Source organism: Agrilus planipennis, unplaced genomic scaffold, assembly GCF_000699045.2.
Source record: "Agrilus planipennis isolate EAB-ADULT unplaced genomic scaffold, Apla_2.0 scaffold5, whole genome shotgun sequence".
NCBI lineage: Eukaryota > Metazoa > Arthropoda > Insecta > Coleoptera > Buprestidae > Agrilus > Agrilus planipennis.
Genome location: NW_020442468.1, coordinates 704,956 through 727,104, shown reverse-complemented (window position 1 = coordinate 727,104; position 22,149 = coordinate 704,956). Strand labels below are relative to the sequence as shown.

The 22,149-nt window shown below is 36.5% G+C and overlaps 1 long non-coding RNA gene across 1 annotated transcript in view; it reads right to left on the bottom strand.

Annotated features, from left to right (window-relative positions):
• Nucleotides 1-21,847, bottom strand: part of LOC108735221 — a 98,465-nt gene extending 76,618 nt beyond the window's left edge. Inside the window, exon 1 of the long non-coding RNA XR_001937544.1 lies at nucleotides 21,779-21,847. This is a non-coding gene — a long non-coding RNA (uncharacterized LOC108735221). The remainder of the gene's footprint in view (nucleotides 1-21,778) is intronic.
• Between the last annotated feature and the right edge of the window lie 302 nt (nucleotides 21,848-22,149).

Sequence of the window (22,149 nt, the reverse complement as noted above, 5' to 3'; positions counted from 1 at the left end):
TTGCTAGATGCTAATACTGCTATATCATCTGCAAATCTAAGCATACTAATCTTTTGCCCTTGCACGTCTATCCCTACAGTTGTACTGTCTTTAATGATGTTGATGGCGTCTTCGATGTATAGATTGAAAAGTAGCGGTGACAGTGTGCATCCCTGCCTGACTCCCTTCCTAATATTTACTTCTCTACGTTGCATCCCCAGCTCTATAACTGCCTGTTGCTAAATATACATGTAAAATATATTTTATTTTATAGATATTTTAAAATGTCTTCGATCGCAGAAAAAGTTTGTGTGTTATAATCATTAAGGGATCGTTCATAAAATACTTACGCAAAAAAAGGGGAAGGGAAAGCTTAACGAGATGTGACAAGAGGGGAGGGAAGTCTAGGGAAATATTTTGTTAACTTAGTAAAATTTTGTTAATAATAAGATTATCCCTGTGCAAATAACTTTATTATAGTTGAAAGCTTAAGTCTCTTTCCTTTTATTTCGTATGTTGATATTTTTGAAATTTTATTCTGTTACGGAGCTTGGCTCGCTTGGCGAAGGAAAAGTAAAAAAACTTATATACCTATCTTTCGCCGGTGTACTGCTGTACCACATATATTGTTCGGTAAGAACAATTAAACAACTCGAAGGACCAGCGTATGTCCGATTAATAAGATGCGTATCATTAAATACGTTTATTAACCCTATACATACACACTTAAACTTAAGATTACAAAAATGAATTGAATTTTGAAGCGATTGCTTTGATGGATGTGCTAATACTGTCTTTTCTGAACTGTTCTGTCCTTTTTTTATCTCAACCTATTTCTCCCACTTGTGTTATTTCTGTTTATGGAATTTTTCCCGGGTCACTACTCCCAACGACACTAGTCACGTACACCAAAAGGTTCGTAGCTGGATGGTACACAATGGTGTTATAATTTAGGGAAAAACCAAATTTCAAGAATACAAGGCAGATGCACTGCGAATGCAACGAAGGCGGCAATTAGAAGGATTCGGGGAAGCCCGCAGGTATAATGTCTTAACATATTCTTTTATTAATTTCCTACTTTAATCTAAAAAGGTCCACGACTTTCAGCTACCCCTTAAAGAGTTCTCCTAATAATATCATTTCGAAAATACTAAGACAGTTATAGCGTTTATTTATTTTATATAGTGTTTGCTGATTGGTGTAAATTTTAAGTTAAAAGTGCAATTTTAAAGCCAAAAATAAGTTCAATTTGGGATTATTTTGTTGATATTAACGATGCAAGTTCTAAATGCAAAATTTGTAACAAAGTATTTGCGAAAAGGGCGCGCAACAATTGCATTAAAGAGTTACTTTGAACTTTAATTAATTACTTACTGGCACGGCGTTGTATGGGTGCGAAACATGGACAGTGGGCGCGGCGGAAAAGAAAAGGCTAGAAGCGTTCGAAATGTGGTGTTATAGGCGGATGATGAGGATAACGTGGGTAGAAAAGGTTAGAAATGAAGAGGTATTAGAAACAATAGGAGAACAGAGGACTCTATGGAAGTCAATAAGAAATAGGCTGGATAGGTTGGTAGGACACCTTCTCAGGCATGAAGGTCTAGTCAGAGACATATTAGAGGCAGAAACAGGAGTAAAGAGCGGTAGAGGTAGACCTAAATTAGATTACTGTTAGCAAATAGTTAAGGATGTGGGCTGTTTTAGTTTTAGGGAAATGCGAAGATTAGTTCAGGATTAGGACTGACGACATTATGATGATGAATTACTTACTACATGAAATCGACTAGTCTACTGCTTATTTTATAAATAAGGCAAAATTTTGTAAGCAATTACACATTTATCATTTACATAAAATAATAGATCTAGATATACGATCCATATAAATTGCGCATGCATTAAATAAGTAGGTTCAAATTTGAATTTCGTTTATTATCTACTAAGTAATGTACCTTGAGATTTATTTTTGAATGTGCACCATCTTTTTTGTATAAAATAACAGCTCAAACATGCGGCTAGTTTTTACGGTTTTCAATGCCGCCAAAATGCAAAAGTTAAAATTGAATAAAAAAATGTGCGAAAGAGCAAGCAAATAACATTTAACTTGTGACGTAAAGCGTTTCATCACCTTTCAATATGCATTCTATTTGTCATAAGAAAATGTGTGAAATTCTTCGCTGTACCGAGAGTGACAACTTAAGTTAATGAAACGGTAGTATTTGTAAATGTCATTTTTTTGACGGAAGCGGAAGTGTACCATAATCGCATTAATCAAACTGATAATGACGAGGAACTTTCCAGTTTACCTGCACTGTTATTACTACCCAATTAAACTGAAAGCGACTACAAATAAAGGCATCACAAAATAATTTAATTTCCTTCGTCTTGCTGGAAAACTAAGATGAATTTGGTTGCGATGACCATTGAAAAATTATACTTGTGTAGAAAATAAAGAACAAGTCAAAATACAGGCAGATGTAAAAAAAAAACATTATCGCAAGTATACTTATAGGTACATGATATAATTAGGGTCGAAAATTGCCAAAGAACAAGCTAGAACTAACTAAAAAAAGACAATTTAAAAATGTATCCAAAAATAACAAAATATATAAGGTGTTTCGTTTAAAGTAGTTGATGTATATTCCTATAAAACAGGAAGCATCATTTATTGAGCATCTATCCCAAAACATAGATGATAACCAAATAGTTAGGAAGATCAAACATGGCAAAGTCCCAAATAAATTATTTGCGACAATGGGCGTATCTTTTTTTCTATTTCCACTTGGGACATAGTCATTTCCTGCATTTTGAACAGACCCTTGTTAAGTTACGAAATGCTTCATGAGTAGAACAGACAAAGTGAAAAGAGATAACCGAATGACAGTAAGCGGTGCAGCGGTTAGAGTTTGTTTAGGTACGTAAAAGATCAGGGTCGGCTTTAGAACAGCCTGGTTGGAATTATATCATTAAACAAGAGCTTTGATTTCCTAAATTCCTGAGCATTTTGAACTAACAACATGCTCTGTTTAATTTATTTGGTGTGATATTATTCCTCTTTCTTTATTAGCGCCGCTGCAATTCCCACTTGACATCTCTTTTTTAAGTTACAATACTACATACAACGCCTATCGTGAGTAAAAATAGGCGTTCTGTCAGTAACAGCTCTAGTCCAGTAAGTCGGTTAAAAGAAGAAAGTAAATACAATAGTTTTATTGCGGATTATGTCAATTTTGAACGTCCCAACTATTGTTTGCCATATCTTTAAAAATAAAGGAGATATCTTTTGGGGCGTTTTTTTGTAATCTACTGTATATACTTTTTAACTTTTCAATGTACCATGTGGAGAATTGTTATGCTCATACTGCTTTATTTTCCTGCTCATTTTTCCGATGTATATTTTCTTGCATATAGAAGCACAAACAAGAGTATAGAAACGCAGAACACCTAAGTTGTAAATAATTAAGAATGTCGAATGCTGGAATGTTCTAGTTTTCGAGAAATACAAAGACAACGTCTCAATTATGAGTCAGTTATTTTTGTGATTTTTCCACAATAATGGAAAGTTTGAAATGATAAAAATAAAGAAAGTGATTCGTAAATAGCGTAGGTTAATGGCGCTATTTACCTGGTGTTAGTAGGTGTGTCGTAAACAAAAGTGTTATTCAAAATTCGTTTTGGCAAAGGAAATCTTTGCTGTTAGATGCACACAAACCTACCCGTATATACTTCAGGTTATTCTTCTAGTAACAACATCTTTTTTATCTAGATACATTTAGGCAAATCTAAATTAATGTTGTCCCTGTCTGGTCTGCCTGGCTATTGAATTGTTTTGTTTGAGTGGAAAACTTACGATTAGTCTAACCGCTTTTCTAAGAATCAAAACTATAGTACAGTCGAAATAAGAAGGCAAAGTCCCCAATAAATAATGTACACTAAAGGCACATCGTTTTTCTCGTTCTTACAAACGGAAGATATCCTGTCTTTACTCTCTAAACACGCCTCCCTCCACAGCTGCGTCGAGACCTGCACCTACGTTTCATAAGAATCAATCGAATAAAATGAGACGGTTGGAAACGTGCTTGTATTGTTGTCTGTACCTACATTAAATGAGCAAATTTACAGGATCGGCTTGAGGTAGTAGTCGTGTAACTTAAACGATATATGTAGAGAGATGAGTATTCGCACAAATACACCAACTAAATTAAGCCGACCCTGTAAATTTGTCCATTTTATGTAGGTACAAATGACAAGACAAGCATGTTGTCGATCGTCTCATTTTATTCGATTGATTCTTGTGAAACGTAGGTGCAGGTCTCGACGCAGCTGTGGAGGGAGGGGTGTTTAGAGAGTGAAGACAGGATATCTTCCGTTTGTAAGAACGAGAAAAACGATATGCCTTTAGTGTGCATTATTTATTGGGGACTTTGCCTTCATATTTCGACTGTACTATACTTTATCCTATGCAAATCGAGTTTTAACTGAAATCGAATTTTTACGATAGCACACTTATATATAAAACACATCATCATCATCATCATCGTCGTCATCATCATCATCATCATCATCATTATCATCATCATCATCATCATCATCATCATCAGTCCAGTCCTAAGATTGATTGGACACGCATCTCCCATTCCCTCCTATTTTCCGCTAACCTTCGCATTTTCATAAAACTAGAACATCCCACATCCTTAACTATTACATAAATCCTGCGAACTGGAATAAGACGAAAACCAGCAGATGCTCATTATTATGTAAACCTTGCTCGGTGTTCGTTTTGTTTATAAACTCGGTAACAAACTCATCTGGAACTCCCCGAAACTTCCAAAAATACACGAATTCATTTTTAAACGGCACACTTCCTCCTTCAACCCTTCGTTTACCCCTCGCTCATTAAATCCAAACAGGACGCCGACGACGTTAGATGTATAGGGACGGAGATCTCGTTCTCACTTCTTTGTTGTGACATGATTTACAAGCCGTGGTCCCGCATTCTATTATTCGAACTCAGTTTCAGCATCCTGAATTGTGAACAAAGAACGACAGGACTGAGCATGCCCGGGTCGGGCTTAACCTTCTCTGCCGCTTCTTCTGCTTCTTCTTCATCGACGACGTGAACTGCTCTTTGTTCGTAGCCAGGCCCTTCTGTAACGTTGTCATTGAGGTTCAAATTGCTCCGACATCGACGAGGGGATTGCGTTTAAGGTACGTAGATGTGTGTGTGTGTGTGTGTGTGTATCGTATATTACCTCGGGAACGATAGCTACGGTACATGGTGAGCATCCTGAACCTGAGTTATGGTTATTACCACTGCCTCCCTCCTGCAGCTACCCTCTGGAAACGTGCACAATCTACTGCATTCTAGTACGCCCTACGCCGTTTGATTTTGAATGACAGCTGAGACCCTTTAGCTTTATGACAGCAAAAAAATGCGCAAGACTCTTGCTCTCTCTCTCTCCGCTTTAGTTCGTTTCACATTTCGTTGGCGATAACAAACGCAAAAGAGAACGAATAAAAGAACTCGTTTTCTTTAGTACTACAGCCACCTACGTAGATGCCTGTTTTATACACGCATAGTTGGGACATTCAAAAGTGTCGCATTTTCTTCTTTCTTCCTCATTCAACTTACTAACTAGACTAGAGCGGTTGCTGACGGAACGCCTACTCACAACAGACGTTGTAGGGAATATCGTAAACATCGAAAAGAGATGTCAAGTGGGAATTGCAGCGGACACTAATAAAGAAAAAGGAATCACATTACACCAACTAATGTACAACAGGAAGAGATGCAGACAAGCAAAATTTGAGCATGTTGTCAGCCAGCATCGGACCTTAAAGAATTCTCAGGAATTTAGGAAGGCAAAGACACCAGGCAGTTATAAAGCAGACCCTAATCTTTAGCGTACTTAAGCGACCTCTAACCGCTACCGAGCGGCATGGCTTAGAGGTTTAGACCATTGCTTAGCATTCGGGAGGACGCCGGTTCGATTCCGGGTCCGTCTGACTTGGTCCAAGTTTTTCTGTGGTTTCCTTGGATCAGTTAGGCAAATGCAGGGGCAGTAATATTCCACAGATAATCTTTCACTCTCTTCTGTCTTCATTTCGTCCGTCTCATCTTTGTCACCCGAACCACCACCCACCNAAAATAATAATAGTAATAAGTTGGAGGGATTTTTAGAGAAAATATGGGACTTTTTGGACCTGCGCGTGAAGGGATTTTTAGAGAAAATATGGGATTTTCTGGACCTGTGCGTGGGATTTTTTCCTGTAGTAGGTTGGCAACAGTGACTAGACTAGAGCGGTTGCTGACGGAACGCCTACTCACAACAGACGTTGTAGGGAATATCGTAAACATCGAAAAGAGATGTCAGGTGGGAATTGCAGCGGTCACTCATAAAGCAAAAGGAATAACGCTACACAAATTAATGTATAACAGGAAGAGACGCAGACAAGCATTTTGCCAGCATCGGAACTTAAAGGATTCTCAGGAAAATAAAGTAACAAACAGGGAAAATTTATAAGATTTAGAACATTTTTGTAATTGAAAAATATAACATATAAAAGTGCAGTACCTTATTTTAAGTTAAGTTAAGTAGCTTAGGATCCAAGATCCTAACACAACCAGGCAGTTTTAAAGCCAACCCTGATCTTTCGCGTACTTAAGCGACCTCTAACCGCTGCACCGCTTACTCTTATTCGGTTATCTCTTTTCACTTTGTCTGTACTACTCATGAAGCATTTCCTAACTTAACAAGGGCCTCTTTATAACGCAACAAATGACTACAGTCCCAAGTGGAAACAAGAAAGAAGATACGTCCATTCTCGCAGATAATTTATTTCGGACTTTGCCAATACTGATCGTCCTAACTATATACAGCGTGGTTCGTGTTATTTTCGGCGGACGATGAGGATGAGCAAGCATTTCGGGAACTTTTACTTAATCACCAAGTCGAACGTCATTAGGGTGGAACAGTAATTAACCCATGTAAATTAACGGAGTGGTTTTGCTGCGGAGTTTAACTGAAAGGCGGAAAGGACTCGGGAATTTATATAATTGAAAGCAGTCGACAAATAGCGTTTGATTAAAAATAATTAAATTCGACTAAATTGTTATCGTTATTTCCGTTCAGAAAATTTAATTTGTAATTAAAACACCAAAAGTTAAAACTCCACTTGAAAACGAGAAAATCTACACGCATTTCGACACTTATCCTCAGTTAGAGACTCACATATTGGATGTTTGGATTGTATGAATTTATAATGTGAATTAATGAAATAAAATACTTCAAATTAAATATTTGAAAAGATGTTAATATAAAAACTACACAAAGATTATAATTATAAGGCTATTACGTCTATTTAATGCCTCCCTATCATGGGCGCAACAATTCTAACTACGAAGAGGTACCCTGGAATCTCAAGTGAGTATATATGTTTATAAATCTGAGAGATTTTGATTTATCTACACATCAGTTATTTTGGCAGACTTAGGATGGAGCAGGTAATATGTCTGGATATTACGACGGAGTTGAGGCCATTATCAAGAAACTCAATGTCTAGCTGATTACATTCACTGTACATCTCATGCATCCAACTTAGCAGATCGTGGAGGTTACAAGCAGTCTTTTAGTTTTATCCGCTTTTACTGCTGTCAACGAACGTGGAAGTTTAGTATCTCGAAGTGGCAAATTCAAAGCTATTTCGAAATACGTAGCTTTATTGTCTAGAAACTGAAGTTTCGAAATTATTCTTCCATTATGCCCTGTACAGTAGTTACGCACAGTGGGACCTACTAGTACTACTTTGAGTTAATTTCAATTTGTCCTTTATTCACTGACAGCAAAGGCTAGACAGTTACAAAAAATAGTTATTTTTTTCTCTTATACCGGATATTTGGGTTCAACATCACCGTAAGTCCTAAGACTACTCGAATCTCCACTCTTTTCTAATATCATGAGCTAATTTTCGCATTTATCTAAAACTAGAACATCCGACATCCTTAACTACTTGTGAACAGTAATGTAATCTAGGTCTACCTCTACTCTTAACTCCTATTCCTATATCTCTGACCAGCTCTTCATGCCTGAAAAGGTGTCCTACCAACCTATCTCGCCTATTTCTTACTGACTTCCAAAGAGTCCTCTGTTCTTCTATTCTTTCTAATACCTCTTCATTCTAACCTTCTCTATCCACGGTATACTCATCATACGCCGTCGAACGCTTCTAACCTTTTGTTTTCCACCGCGCCCACCGTCCATGTTTCGCAACCATCTAATGCCACTCTCCAAACATTTACCTTTAGCAATTTCCTCCGAATTTTATAAATTAACCGTTCGGGAGCATAGTAGCGATTTCTTTTTATTGAAAGCGACTCGACTCTGCGCTATCCTCCGCTTTATATCCCTACTACTCCTTCCGTCCTGACTTACCTAAAATCAGCCAATTCTTCTAATATTTCATCTCGTATGTTTATATTCGCTCATTCCCTTCTTTTTCTTCCCTTGCATACCAGTTTTTTTGTTTTACTTTTACTTATTTTCATACAGTACTGTTTTGCGAATACCGCTTCCATTTTATTTAAAGCTATCTCTAACTCCTCCTTGCTAGATTCTACTACTGCTATATCATCTGCAAATCTAAGCATACCAATCTTTTGCCCATGAATATCTATCTCTATATTTGGGTTATGAGGGTTTTAATAAACTTGGGTTTTAGTTGGGTGAGGCTTTCGCTATGATTCAGAGGGTGCTCAGACTTTCTACGACCCTCTGTTGTTGCGCCCATGCTCCCTACAGTCCCCTTTACCTACATCTGTTGCATCTTTTCGACTCGAGAAAGAGTGAGTTTTTAATTTTGCATACGCTTAACTTGTTAATTTGTGAGAACTGAAAACTGACATTGAGCAAGTTATTTTCGTTAAATCTGATTAGCATACAAATGCACATAACATAATATGTATATTTGCATTACACTATAAAACATTGTCAGGTATTGTATAGAAATCTCTCAAGGTTTATTTTTATTGTGGCAGATACCTGTATGTATCCGTAAATTTTGGAACGAATTGAGTATTCCATTATCAGAAGATTTTAGCTGGGCTATAAAACACACAATGGCCTAGCATTATGCAAGATGTAATGGACAATCAATATCTGTCTCCACCAAAGAACCTGTTATACACACTTACAGGCTTAATAATACCACTACTGAAATATAACCGGTAGCTACTACGAAAGAACCGGTTCTCATCTTGAACATCATCAACTTACAGCAACCATAAGCAGTTAAGCAGTAAGGTATCAGACTCTATTATCGACTACTGCGTAATGATAAGATATTGGTTTCCTTAAAATTAAAAACAAATAACAAATAAAAACATTAAACTATTATGCTTAGAAGATTATCCAACCAGGTAGAGAAGTTCTTTGAGACGAAGGAGTCAAATGTAGTATTCGATAGCATAAAGAAGTAAAAGAAAAGCTCAGGAAGAAATGAGAAGACAAGGAACTCAAGTCAGTAACAGAGAAATATATAACCCAGAACACCAAAGGTTTACAAGAGAAAACTAGAACCTTGGCCGGAAGTATTGGAGTGAAGATTAACTCCAGAGGGATCTATTTGAAATCGGATTAGCGTAGTCTAGGGACGACCCAAACGAAAGAAGCAAAATACTTGATATTAAAATAAAGTTTCCTATGTAGCGGTTCAGCCTGTATTATATAAGGAATAAAATGCCGGAAAGGGTTAGATGTTACGAAATAGAGAAACGGATTAGAATGCATTCCCTATTTTTTGACTAGCATACCAAAACTGTGTGGATCCAACACTAACCAGTCGTGGTCGTCGACAACACCAACGAAGTGATAACAGGCATCCTCCTTGAAGTTGGCTTCAAATATTACAGTGCGACCAACATAACCTAATCTAAAACTAAAGCTCGTAGTAGAAGCTGTGATGAAGTGATGATGGGCATTCTCCTTGATGTTGGCTTCAAATTTAAGAGTGCGACCAACATAACCTAATCTGAAACTAAAGCTCGTAGTAGAAGCAGCGATGAAGTGATGATGGGCATCCTCCTTGAGGTTGCCTTCATATTGCAGTGCAGCCAACATTGTCTAATATAAAACTAAAGCTCGTAGTAGAAGCTGTGATGAAGTGTTGATGGGCATCCTCCTTGAAGTTGGCTTCAAATATTAGAATATTAGAGACCACCATAACCTAATATAAAACTAAAGTTAATGGTAGAAGCTGTGATGAAGTGATGATGAACATCCTCCTTGAAGTTGGCTTCATATTACAGTTCAGCCAACATTGTCTAATATAAAAATATAGCTCCTAATAGAAGCTGTGATGAAGTGATGATGGGCATCCTCCTTAAGGATGGCTTCAACTATTATAGTTCGACCAACATAACCTAATCTAAAACTAAATCTCAAAGTAGAAACTGTCATGAAGTGATGATAGGCATCCTCCTTGAAGTTGGCTTCATATTGCAGTGCAGTCAACATTACCTAATCTAAAGCTAAAGCTCGTAGAAGCTTAGAACTGCCATGATAACACAAACGAAGAGAGTATTGTTTTTTCTACCGTAACCTTATGATCCCAAGTATACTGTTCAAAAAAAAAGATTGGCAACCCTTGCATTTTATATCCATTTTTAGTGATGATGCTTTTTAGATATATTCGATTCAAGTTAAGGTATTGCCTGTATCTCTAGTCTCCTTGCCTTATAAGTACCTATCAATGCTCCATAATTATTGATTTGTTAATTTATTCACTATAATTAGTCGTACAACATACTTACGAGCCACCACTGGTTATAACACAATCTACATACACAATAGAATTTATGGTATTGTGAAAGGAGTGGAGCGCCTTGATTTTACATGTTGTTCATCATTAATTAGAAAAATTCAATGGTTTACTGCCCATATACTACTATGTCAACAATAAAAAGACTATAATGATAAACAATTGACTGTCATGAAAACACTTGTAATTAAAAACAAATGTCATGTATATCGAAAATAGCGTTTACTAAGTAGTTGTTTATCTATTATTATTTGCACAATCGTGGAAAATTTCAAGTATCTCGGAAGTCAGATAAGTCAGGACGAAAGGAGTAGTAGGGATATAAAGCAGAGGATAGCGCACGGTCGAGTCGCCTCCAATAAAAAGAAGTTACTTCTATGCTCGAGAACGGTTAATTTAGAAATTCGAAAAAGATTGTTAAAGGTATGTTTGGAGCGCAGTATTATACGGGTGCGAAACATGGACGATGGACTCTGATGGAATCTACATTTAACTTCAGAGATGGAAGGATCTTAGAAGAAGCTGGTCACTCGCGCTTGCAAAGCGTTAGGATGCAGCTCCAATCGACGATGGCCTTTAAATCCCAAACAGAAAAGAACCAGTTCACAGAGTTTGGTGCACAGTTGGTTTTTCTATTCTTTTGTACTTGAGATTGTGTGGTATCCATCTAGTTTTGGACATTTCTGTGGGGTGAACCGTTGTCAGATATACCAACTAGTCAAGTAGTCCCACTCGGATATAACTACCCAAACCAAGATCGATACCAGATAATCCCAAACATCAGAAAGATTGTCATGTAGGGACGACCAGTATATAAATTGCAACACTTTTTAAAAAAAGTTGTTTGTGCTTTTTTTGAAACTAATTACTAAAATTAGTTAAAAAAATAATTTGGTGTATCCAACGCTATCAGCTACTAATGCTGGTGGAGACGTAGGAGTTGGTTGTGACTGGGACGAAAAAGTCTAGACGGACGAAATGAAGGCTTAAGAGGGTGAAAGATTACATTACGTATGGAATATTACTGCTCCAGCATTTGCGTAAGTGATCCAAGGAAACCATAGAAAAACTTAGATCAGGACAGACGGATCCGAAATTAAACAGGTGTCTTCCTAAATTCTTAGCATTGGTCTGAATCTCTAGAACTTGCCGTTCAGTAGTTATAGGGTTAATAGTACAAGATGATGGACATTTGCCTAACTCCACGATGGCAAGAAATCGAAGTTGTTTGCAATCCCTAAAAAAAAAAAACTTTTGGGTGTTTCGTTCCCACCAGCCACTAATGCTGCTGGGTGGACAGACCCTCCGGACTATGCTGGAAGGTAGGGCAGAAGGCCCTCTTTAGTCTCGCTTCAGGAATGGGTGGGTGGTGGTTCGGGTGAGAAAGTTGAGACGGACGAAATGAAGACAGAAGAGAATGAAAGATTATCTGTGGAATATTACTGCCTCAGCATTTGCCTAAGTGATCCAAGGAAATCACAGAAAAACTTGGACCGAGGCAGACGGCCCCGGAATCGAACCGGCGTCCTCCCGAATGCTAAGCAATGGTCTAAACCTCTAGGCCATGCCGCTCGGTGCCAATCCCAGTCTCCCTTACGTTAATGTAAAAATTAAAAAAAATGAATGATAAGTCTAGGTTTCTTTAACTCGAATAGCAGAAGATGGCACAAGCCAATAGCGACTGCAAATAAATTTGGATTTCTTTCACTGTATTCACATATACAACATTGTCAATTATTTATTTATAAACTGTTCAATTTCGGTTGACATATCGCCACGAGGATCGTCACATGCATACGAACGCGTTCGTTAGGAGTTCGAACGCATGAAAGAACTAAGTAAGCCAAACCTATATTTGGTTTATTAATTATTCTCATGCCGCCGCTTACAAATAGATAGACACGACATAAAACGTTTGTAACGTTCTAAAAAAGTGCGGAACATTACGTGGGCGATTTTCAAAGTATCGACGACGACTGTACATACAATAATGCGACGTGTATAATAAAAAAACATGTACTTGTCTATTCTGACGGCATAAGATTGTCTTCCTTATAATGCAACTTACATGCAAGTTGAATCGTGTCTATGTTGTTCCAACTTTCATTCAGCGGTACATAGACAGGCAGGTACCTGCCTATGTATACCGAGGTCACTGTCCGCCATGTGATCAATTAATTAATTATTATCAGATATCAGAAACAGGAATGGATTTGGCCGAAAACGGCTGAAACAGGAGGAAAAGTCTAGGACTACTGATGTAGAGGCCGATTTAAGAACAAAGGCCCGATCGACAATTTTTCAATATAGTTTTAGGGAAATGCGAAGATTTGTTCAGAATAGGAAACAGTGGAGGTGCGTGACCAATCAGTCTTAGAACTGACGATCCTATTATGATGATAACCAGAATGATTTGAATATCTTGCTTTTTGTTCAAAAAATACTTCCATTACTGGAGCCCCATTGATATTCCAGTGTAAAGTGTACAAAAATTATTGCGTCTGTTTTCAGCTAAGGAAGCTGATGAAAGCCGACAATATTCTTCAATAACTTTCAAAGGAATCACGTTCAACACTAGCTGAACCTACAGGCAAACTCAAAAACAATTTAAAATCAAACCGCAGCACTCGGGGAAACTGCCCATTATATATTTCTTGCAATCACAAATTGCAAATAATGCATTGAACCATTGTTCTAGAAATCACGATTTTCTGAGAAATACACATCAATGAAACGGACCTGTTTATACCTTAGATCTGCAGTGTAAAATTCTAAATATTTCTGAAACAGTGGTTTCAAAGTCATCTTCTTCTAGATTCCTCAAATTTTCAGGCATCAAAAAAATGCCGTTTATTTGTCTCAAAATTCTCCTGGCGAAATACCTTCTGGCAATTCATTATCCATTGTATCCAAACTTGATAGTAACTCATTCGCCAAACGTTTCAAATGGCGAAATGCTTCGTAAAACATTTTCTTGATTTTTTGTTTCCTGACGATAAAAAAATCATCCCGGTATATTTCCTCTTTTACAAAATCCTTTGCTACAAGTTTCATATTTGATCGGTTTATCGTAACATAGCCTTTGTTTGGGTAAACCTCTCCCTACTGATTTCGCACTTAAATAAGCCACCGAATGGGTTGTTTCTTTTACAATTAGTCCTTTTTCTTCCCGTTTATTATTTATCCAACTGAACGTTGCATTCGTTCATGTCAACTGTGTGCGTTTGCAAAACTAGATTCCTAATAAATTTGGCGCCTCTGACACGGAAAAATGCGGTAATTTAGCAAGGTTATGTGAGGGTAAAAGAAAAAGCGTTGAATAATGAAATTGTCTAGTTTTAATGAAAAAGAAGCCTTCATTTAAAACGCACTCTTAATTCTAGCTATTACAAGAAACCTGTCGTGTTTAGAAGGAAGTCGTAAAAAAAGCACTTGCAAAAGATGAGGCCTTGAAACTAGTGATTTAACGTCAGTTAAGACCATAGGCGTTCCTGCCGCTATATCAGCTGTAGCAATGATAATAATACAGGCAGTAGCGGATTTAGTACTTCAGTATCCCCAGGAGGAATTCAATTTTGAAGCGCCCCTTCTCTAAATATTTCAACTACACCTTACAGCCTACTACAGTTGGGACGGTCAAAATTATTGGCAAAGTCCGTAATAAATTCTGTTAGAATAAACGTATCTTCTTTCTTGTTTGCACATGGGTCTGTACTCTTTTTCTGCGTTTTGAAGTTTTGTTTGAGTTAGGAAATGCTTCATGAGTAGTACAGACAAAGTGTAAAAGGATAACCGAATAAATAGTAAGCGGTGCAGCGGTTAGGGGTTGCTTAGGTACTCAAAAGATCAGGGTGGACTTTATAACTGTCCTAGACAAAAATTTTCAGTCTCTCGCCAGTCTCTCAGAGTGTTTCAGCGTCTCTGAGAGCGTCTTTCGCAGTCTCTCAATTATTGCCTAAGTGGTTTTATGGATCTCTCACAGTCTCTGTATGAGAGATTCGAACGATAAAATTGTTAATTCAGAGATTCGAGTCTCTCACAGGGAGACTGAATGAATAAAAGTGAAAAATTGAGAGACTCGAGTCTCTCGTAGAAAGACTGGGATCTCTGAAATATGTTGAACTTTTAACCATGTCTATCGAGACACCACCTATGAAGAAATTCGAGTCTCTCGTTCAGAGATTCGAGTCTTTTGTTCAGAGACGCTAAGCAGTTTTTTTGACAGTCTCTCTCAGCGACACCAGAGAGACTCGATGAGAGACGGAGATTCGAGTCTCGCTTTCAGAGACTCTGAGAGACTGAACATTTTTATCTCAGGTGTCTGGTTGGAATTATATCTTTAAACAAGTGTCTTTGCTTTTCTAAATTCCTGAGAATGTTGAACTTTCCGATGCTGCCAACATGCTCAAATACTGCTTGTCTGCATCCCTTCCTGTTACACATTAACTAGTATAATGCTATTCCTTTTTCTTTATTAGTGTCCGCTGCAATTCCCACCTGAGATCTCTTTTCTATGTTTACGATATTCCCTGCAACGTCTGTCGTAAGTAAAAGTAGGCGTTCAGTCAGCGACCACTCTAGTCTAATTAGTAAGTTGAAAGAAGAAAGTTAATGCGACAGTTTTATTGTGGACTATGCCAATTTTGATCATATCAAATATAGTACTATTTTTTAGAGGAACGCGATTTCGACGAAAGAAAACAGGAAATTGATAGTAATTTAATTTTTAAAGCTCCAAGCATCTTATTGTTTGTTGTAAAGTTTCCTAAGACAGTACGTCCTAAATTTCGGAACGCTTGGCCCCTGTGTCCCCTCCATCAAGGGAGATCCTTTAGGTAACCGCTACCATACCGGATGCATTCTGATAGTTCTGATAGACATAAGGAAATTAGATTGAAGATTAACCAAATTATAAATTTCACATGCCATCTTACTGCCTCGTTTTTATATCAAACACATGAAAATAGTAACCATTGTAACCATTGTAAGAGCGAAATTTTAGGCGCCCATGTTTGAAAATTGCTTAAAAAGGAGTCGAAATTATGAACCATCTCTTTCGTAATTTCGCAAAAAACACATTTTCCTCAAAGCAAATGTCACCTTACTACACCTTACCGATTACAATCAGGGAGAAGGCTATCAATAAATTGTAAACTTACATTAAATAGTCTTATGTCCCTAATTGACAACTAAGGTGCTAGACATTTAAATATCAAGTTGCATATGTGAATATATACGAAATATATTTATATGTAAATACTGTATGCTAAGATCAAATATACGTTTAACAAAGTTTTAGAATTGCGGATACAAATTCTCTAAAAAAACCTTAACATAGATACTGCATGTCACATTATAATGTGTAAATCAAGAGGGTTGCTAATGCACTTTTAACGAAATGGAAAATTTTTCTTCTTTCTTCTTTTGCTAGCTTCGTTCACTGGATGTATGACAAATCCACTTTGTGTAATAGATCACCACAGCTCTGACTGAAACATCTGCAAATATTTGAAAGGCTTCTGCAGGTTTTTTCAAGTTTGAACTTGTTTTGCTAATCGTAAGTGTATTCGTATTCGTCGCATTCTACCTGCTATGTTAGTTTACAGGTTGTTTAGAAACTTTAGGTATTCCTTCAAAATTCAGATACAGCATCTTATTTTACTGAATTTAACGACAAAAATGTTAGTTATACAATAAAGAATCAAATCAAAATTCTGGAAACTAATAAACAATCAACTATCAGAGAGAAAATAATTGAAAAAATAAAAATGTCGGAATGGATGGAGCACTTTAAGATTGGTGTTGTCATCGTGTGCTGCCATCTATCAAACCACGCCAAAACGAATTTCAGACTGATTGATAGGTTAATTTGGATTTGGCAGCCATTAGACTAAGACGCTACTTTTTGATTTTGGATGGGAAAAAATGCGAGGAGATGAAAACAAAGTTGGATACTGTTTATGGAGACATTTCGCTATCTACGACTACAGTTAGATATTGCTTCAACGAATTTAAACGTGGACAAAGATCCGTTTTTGATAGGAGCGACCAGGAAGCCTGGCAAACGTTGTTACCGAGGAAATCATTTTACGGATTTTTTAGGAAAAGGAAGAACGATCACTGGACAATACTACAGTGAGTTCTTGGACCGTTTCGACAAAAAATTGAAGGAGACACGGACGCATTTGACGAAAAAGAAGGTGCGTTTTCAACACGATAACGCACTGGCACATTCATCAGGAGTTGTTGCCGCCAAAATGCATGAATTACGTTATGAATTTGCTGCCGCACACCCCGATTTGACTCCCTGTGACTTCATCTTGTTCCCTAACATGAAGAAATGACTAGCGAGAAAGAAATTTAGCTCAAACGAGGAAGTCATCGCCGAGACAGGGGGGATTTTGGAGAGTTCGACAAATCTTATTTTTTGAAGGGGTAAAAAATGGCAGGGTCGTTGGCAGAAGGGGACTATGTTGAAAAATAAAAAAAAAACTAAAAACACGAGTACTTATTGAACCGCCCTCGTACATAGTAAAGACGCCCACTGAGAAAGAAATAAAGAAAGAAACAAAAGATATCTTCCTATACTTTTCTAATATTTAATATTCTTCACGCCATTTAATTGAACCACTACAAAGAACACAATTCCTTGATCGTAAGGGGCTGTGCTAAATTACGGAACTCAAAATTTATCAATTGCTAACCACCCCCTCGTCACTGCAAAAGCTGCAGGCTTCAACTGAGAAAGGTTTTTAATTTCCAACAATAATTCAGTCTGAAATAAATTCTGAAAACGTTACGCAACGAAAACATTGACCCCCTTCTACCCTCTGCCCACGTAATAAGATCATAACGCCCTAATTAGCGTTACGTAATTTATGGCCTAATCGCCTTATATCACGCTATTATGGTGCTTTCAGCGACATGTTTCATACTGTAAATTCTGTTGAAATGCTTCCAAAATTGAATAGAGTTATATGAAGATCTAGCAAAGATCTTATAGGTATGGAAACGCATTACTCCATTTTTAGCATTTTAATCACATTCATAACATTTACTATTCCTAATAAGCTTTTCATGTATGTAGGAATATATCCAATACCAAGATCTGCAATACCAAAGTCGTGAAGCAAATGAGTTTATCAATTTAAAGCAAATAAGAGGTAAATTGGCATATCGGTTTACTCATTTATCGATATCTCCAACTCCCACTGCTGCGAACGTTTTAGAACACTGAAATTTGGGGCTAATGAAGATGAATATAAAATCACTCATTTTTAATTGTACGTTGAATAAGTATCCTAAAACTAATCTATACATCGAAGACGCGATCAACATCATTAAAGACAGTACAACTGTAGGGATAGATATACAGGGGCAGAAGATTAGTATGCTAAGATTTGCAGATGATATAGCAGTATTAGTATCTAGCAAGGAGGAGTTAGAGATAGCTTTAAATAAAATGGAAGCGGTATTGACAAAACTGTACTGCATGAAAATAAATAAAAATAAAACAAAAATACTGATATGCAATGGAAGAAAAAGTAGGGAAAGAGCGAATATAAAGATGAACACGAAAAATTAGAAGAAGTGACCTATCTTAGATATCTAGGAAGCCAGATAAGTCAGGACGAAAGGAGTGGTAGGGATAAGCAGAGGATAGCGCAGATTAGAGTCGCCTTCAATAAGAAGAAGTCACTTCTATGCTCACGAACGGTTAATTTAGTACCGAAAAATGTTGTTAAAGGTGTACGTTTGGAGCAAAGGTTAATGCATTCAAAATGTGGTGTTACAGACAAATGATGAGGTTACCGTGGATAGAGAAGGTTAGAAATGAAGAATTATTAGAAAGAATAGGAGAACAGAGGACTGTATAGAAGTCAGTAAAAAATAGGTGAGATAGGTTAGTAGGACACCTTCTCAGGCATGAAAGTCTAGTCAGAAACACATTAGAGGCAGAGGAAGTTAGGAGGGGTAGAGGTAGACTTAGATTAGATTACTGTTCGCAGATAGTTAAGGATATGGGTTGTTTTAGGGAAATTTAGCTCAGGATAGGAAAGAGTGGAGGTACATGTCCAACCAGTCTTAGGACTGACGACTTGATGATGATGATGATGACGTTGAATAAGAATGTAGTGGACAAACAAAACTTAAACAAAGGAATAAATAATGGAAAACCAAACAACCCTGTGAAAATACAAATCAAAAAATGAGGTCAGTTTGTTTTCTACACCTCTAAACTAAAATGGTTTAGACCAAATTTCCAAGGAGGTCCCAAAATAGTTAATTTCAAAGAAACATTACCCTTAAAAAATACATCCAGCATTTTCTTACTTTCGGTGCCAATGACACCCGCTTTAATATCAATTCCTCTTCTGGCGAAATATTTCCCCCTTACTTTACGTTTATTCGTATTAATTTTTATTACAAATTGAATTTATTATAGGCTATTATTTATTCTAGGTATGTATCGCGCTTATTGCCTCTTTTAACACTAGTATTTCGTAATCTATTTTAATGGATAATAATGACAGGAACGTGATAATTAGTTCAACTTTTTTAATTAACTACTGATTTCCTTTTTTAAAAACAGAATTTATTATAAATCTTGTTTCGTTGAGCATATATTTATAATATCGCTTTTATTAATCAAGGTTTACCGCTAGAACTTGAATGGACGTGCGTTTGACGCAAACTCTGGCCGTGGTTTTGCGTCTACATTCTCAGATAGATGGACTGGAGTTAGAACAAGATACGGGTGTCGACACTAAAAAGCCGCGACGAGCCTTCTTACAAGTGTTTATGCATATTTATTATAACAAAATTGAAGTACAAACAACGACGTCCCATATTAGGAAGCATATCCTTGAATAGCAGGGAATTTAAATGAAAGTTTGCAAACGTTGTAAAATTGTAAAATCACTTTAACTCTTTATCCTCGGCACTTGAACATGTCAAAATTCTAATTAAATTAATAACGTGTGGGTAGACAGGAGTCGTGAACTATTATTAAGGTTTGAATGTGAATATTACAACACTAACTGATGTATTACTTCATATTTAAAACAAAGCACAGGTCAGGGCTTTGATTTGATTTTGCCTTCTCAACTAATTATAAACATATAATAAGTATACTTCATTTACTTTTTCTAGCGATGTGCTCCTTCCAATGTCTTGGGTGCGCGCTGGCAAAATCGTAGGTAGGGAGAAAAAAGCTCATTATACTCTCGACTTTTGTTCATTAAACATACTTTTTCATACAGTACCTGCCAAAAGTTTTGTTCAATCATGAATAGTAGTGCGAGTCGAAAACAAGCGTTAAAGCCTTTAATATGTCTTCAAATATAAATAAACATTTCGTTGATATTTTCAGTAGTAAATGGTACCAATAACAGAACATTTGAGCAATGCAATTGTAGTGGATAAAATGGTCAATTTTTCCGTGCAGTACTGTACGGATTATATGGTCCTCACCGATTAAGAGAGTTGTCTCCTTTCTTTTCTGGCCTATTGCTGTTCTTTTCTACTTTGCGCCGGTCAAACTTGAAGTCAGATCGCTACAGAAAGTAAACGAAGTATACTGGGCTTTACCCAGGGCTTTTCTCTCTTCTTGATATCCTAAATACGTTTCAAAGATCATAAATAACTATATAAAACTAATTTTTCGATCCCTCGGGAACAGTATTGTTTTATTTTTTGGATAAAAGCCACCCTATGTCCTTTTTTTGTACACCTGACAATGACAAATTTCATGATAGTTCGAGTCAAAGATCATTGACGATCACACAATACTAAAATAATTTAAAATTAGTAGTGTTTGGATAAAGGATGCTCGATAATCCAAACTGATTATTGCAAAGGATTCTTTGGATTATCACTTTGTTCAGATTATCAATTAGCAATCGACTGTTATATTATATATAAACATTATTTTTTAAACAAATCTGGAGCATAAAAAAGTTATGTGATAACAATAGTTTTGGAATCTATTGTTATTATTATATATATACACTATATATCATTTCATTAGCTGTTGGTGTTTCGATTAAAAAACGATTTTGACAAGTGCATCTATTATTACGTATCTATATATAATACACATATCTATATTTAGGTAAAAAGAGTTATGTTATTAACAAAAGGAAAACAATTTGTATGCAGTTAAGAAGAAAATTTCGTAAATACAATAGCATGTTTGTTTAAATGTTTGTCTGCCAAGTCCATAATTTTACAATGTGCAGAATGTGCATAAAGGTTAAAAATAAAATTTTATTCGCCCGTAATGCCAAACTGTGACCTTATTTATTGTTGTTATANTATGAAATATTATTCTGAAAATTCATTTCTGAATTTTTTACACACTACCTGAAATTAATGAGGAAAAAACTGTTGCTGTTGTCACAGCCCCGCCGGGAATCGAACCCGGGACCTTTGGCTTTACGCACCAATGTTCAATAGTCTGACTACGAGAGGTGACAGAAGCTACAACGACGAAACGTGCTTATTAGGTCATATATTCGTCTAACTAATTTATGTATATTAATATCATATGAAGTACGTTAAGGAACTGTTTTAATAGTAGTTTATATTTAATGTTAATGTGAAAACTCATTTAATTGTTATCCACCATAAATTACCTCAAATTTGAGCTGAGTGTTTTCTTGAGCAATTTACTGTTTCATCATTATTTCGCTTCACCTTTTAAAAACTACATAATTCTGATAAAAAAGTGAACAACTTAAGTCATTCTTACAATTTTGATATCTTTTGAATGACAGTTTACCCGACTAAATTTAATATAACGATTACCCGCCTTGGTTTCGTCCGCAGTACGCGGTAAATACTTCTTATAACTCAAGAGCTACGATTCTGATGAAAAATCAAAGAACATACTTAGGTTATTCTTAGAATGTTGGTATCTTTCGAATGAACCTCACTCGATTATGTTGTACATTATTAAAATTTTCAATTATTTTACAGTACTTACATTATGTAATCCAGGATTGTCGATTACATGGAATATCCTAGCAGTTCTCTTAACGATGCTGGACAATCTGAAACAAAAGAACTAATTAGTGTCATCAGTTAATAATGCAACTCATTGATTTGAGCTGATGGATCTTCCAATTAACATCCCATGATTGAGGTTAAATATGGAATTTCGTTGACTGCAAAGTTTAAGATTTTGGATCTAACTCGAGCTACGTTGTCCACTGCTGAAGCTTTGTCCTGCACCACGCAGACATCTTCAGTAATTCTTCTGCTTCATATTACTCATCATCATCATAATCATGAGAAGTTCTCTGAAGAAGAAGAAGTTCAATGTGGTGGGGGACAAAACGTCAGCAATAGACAACA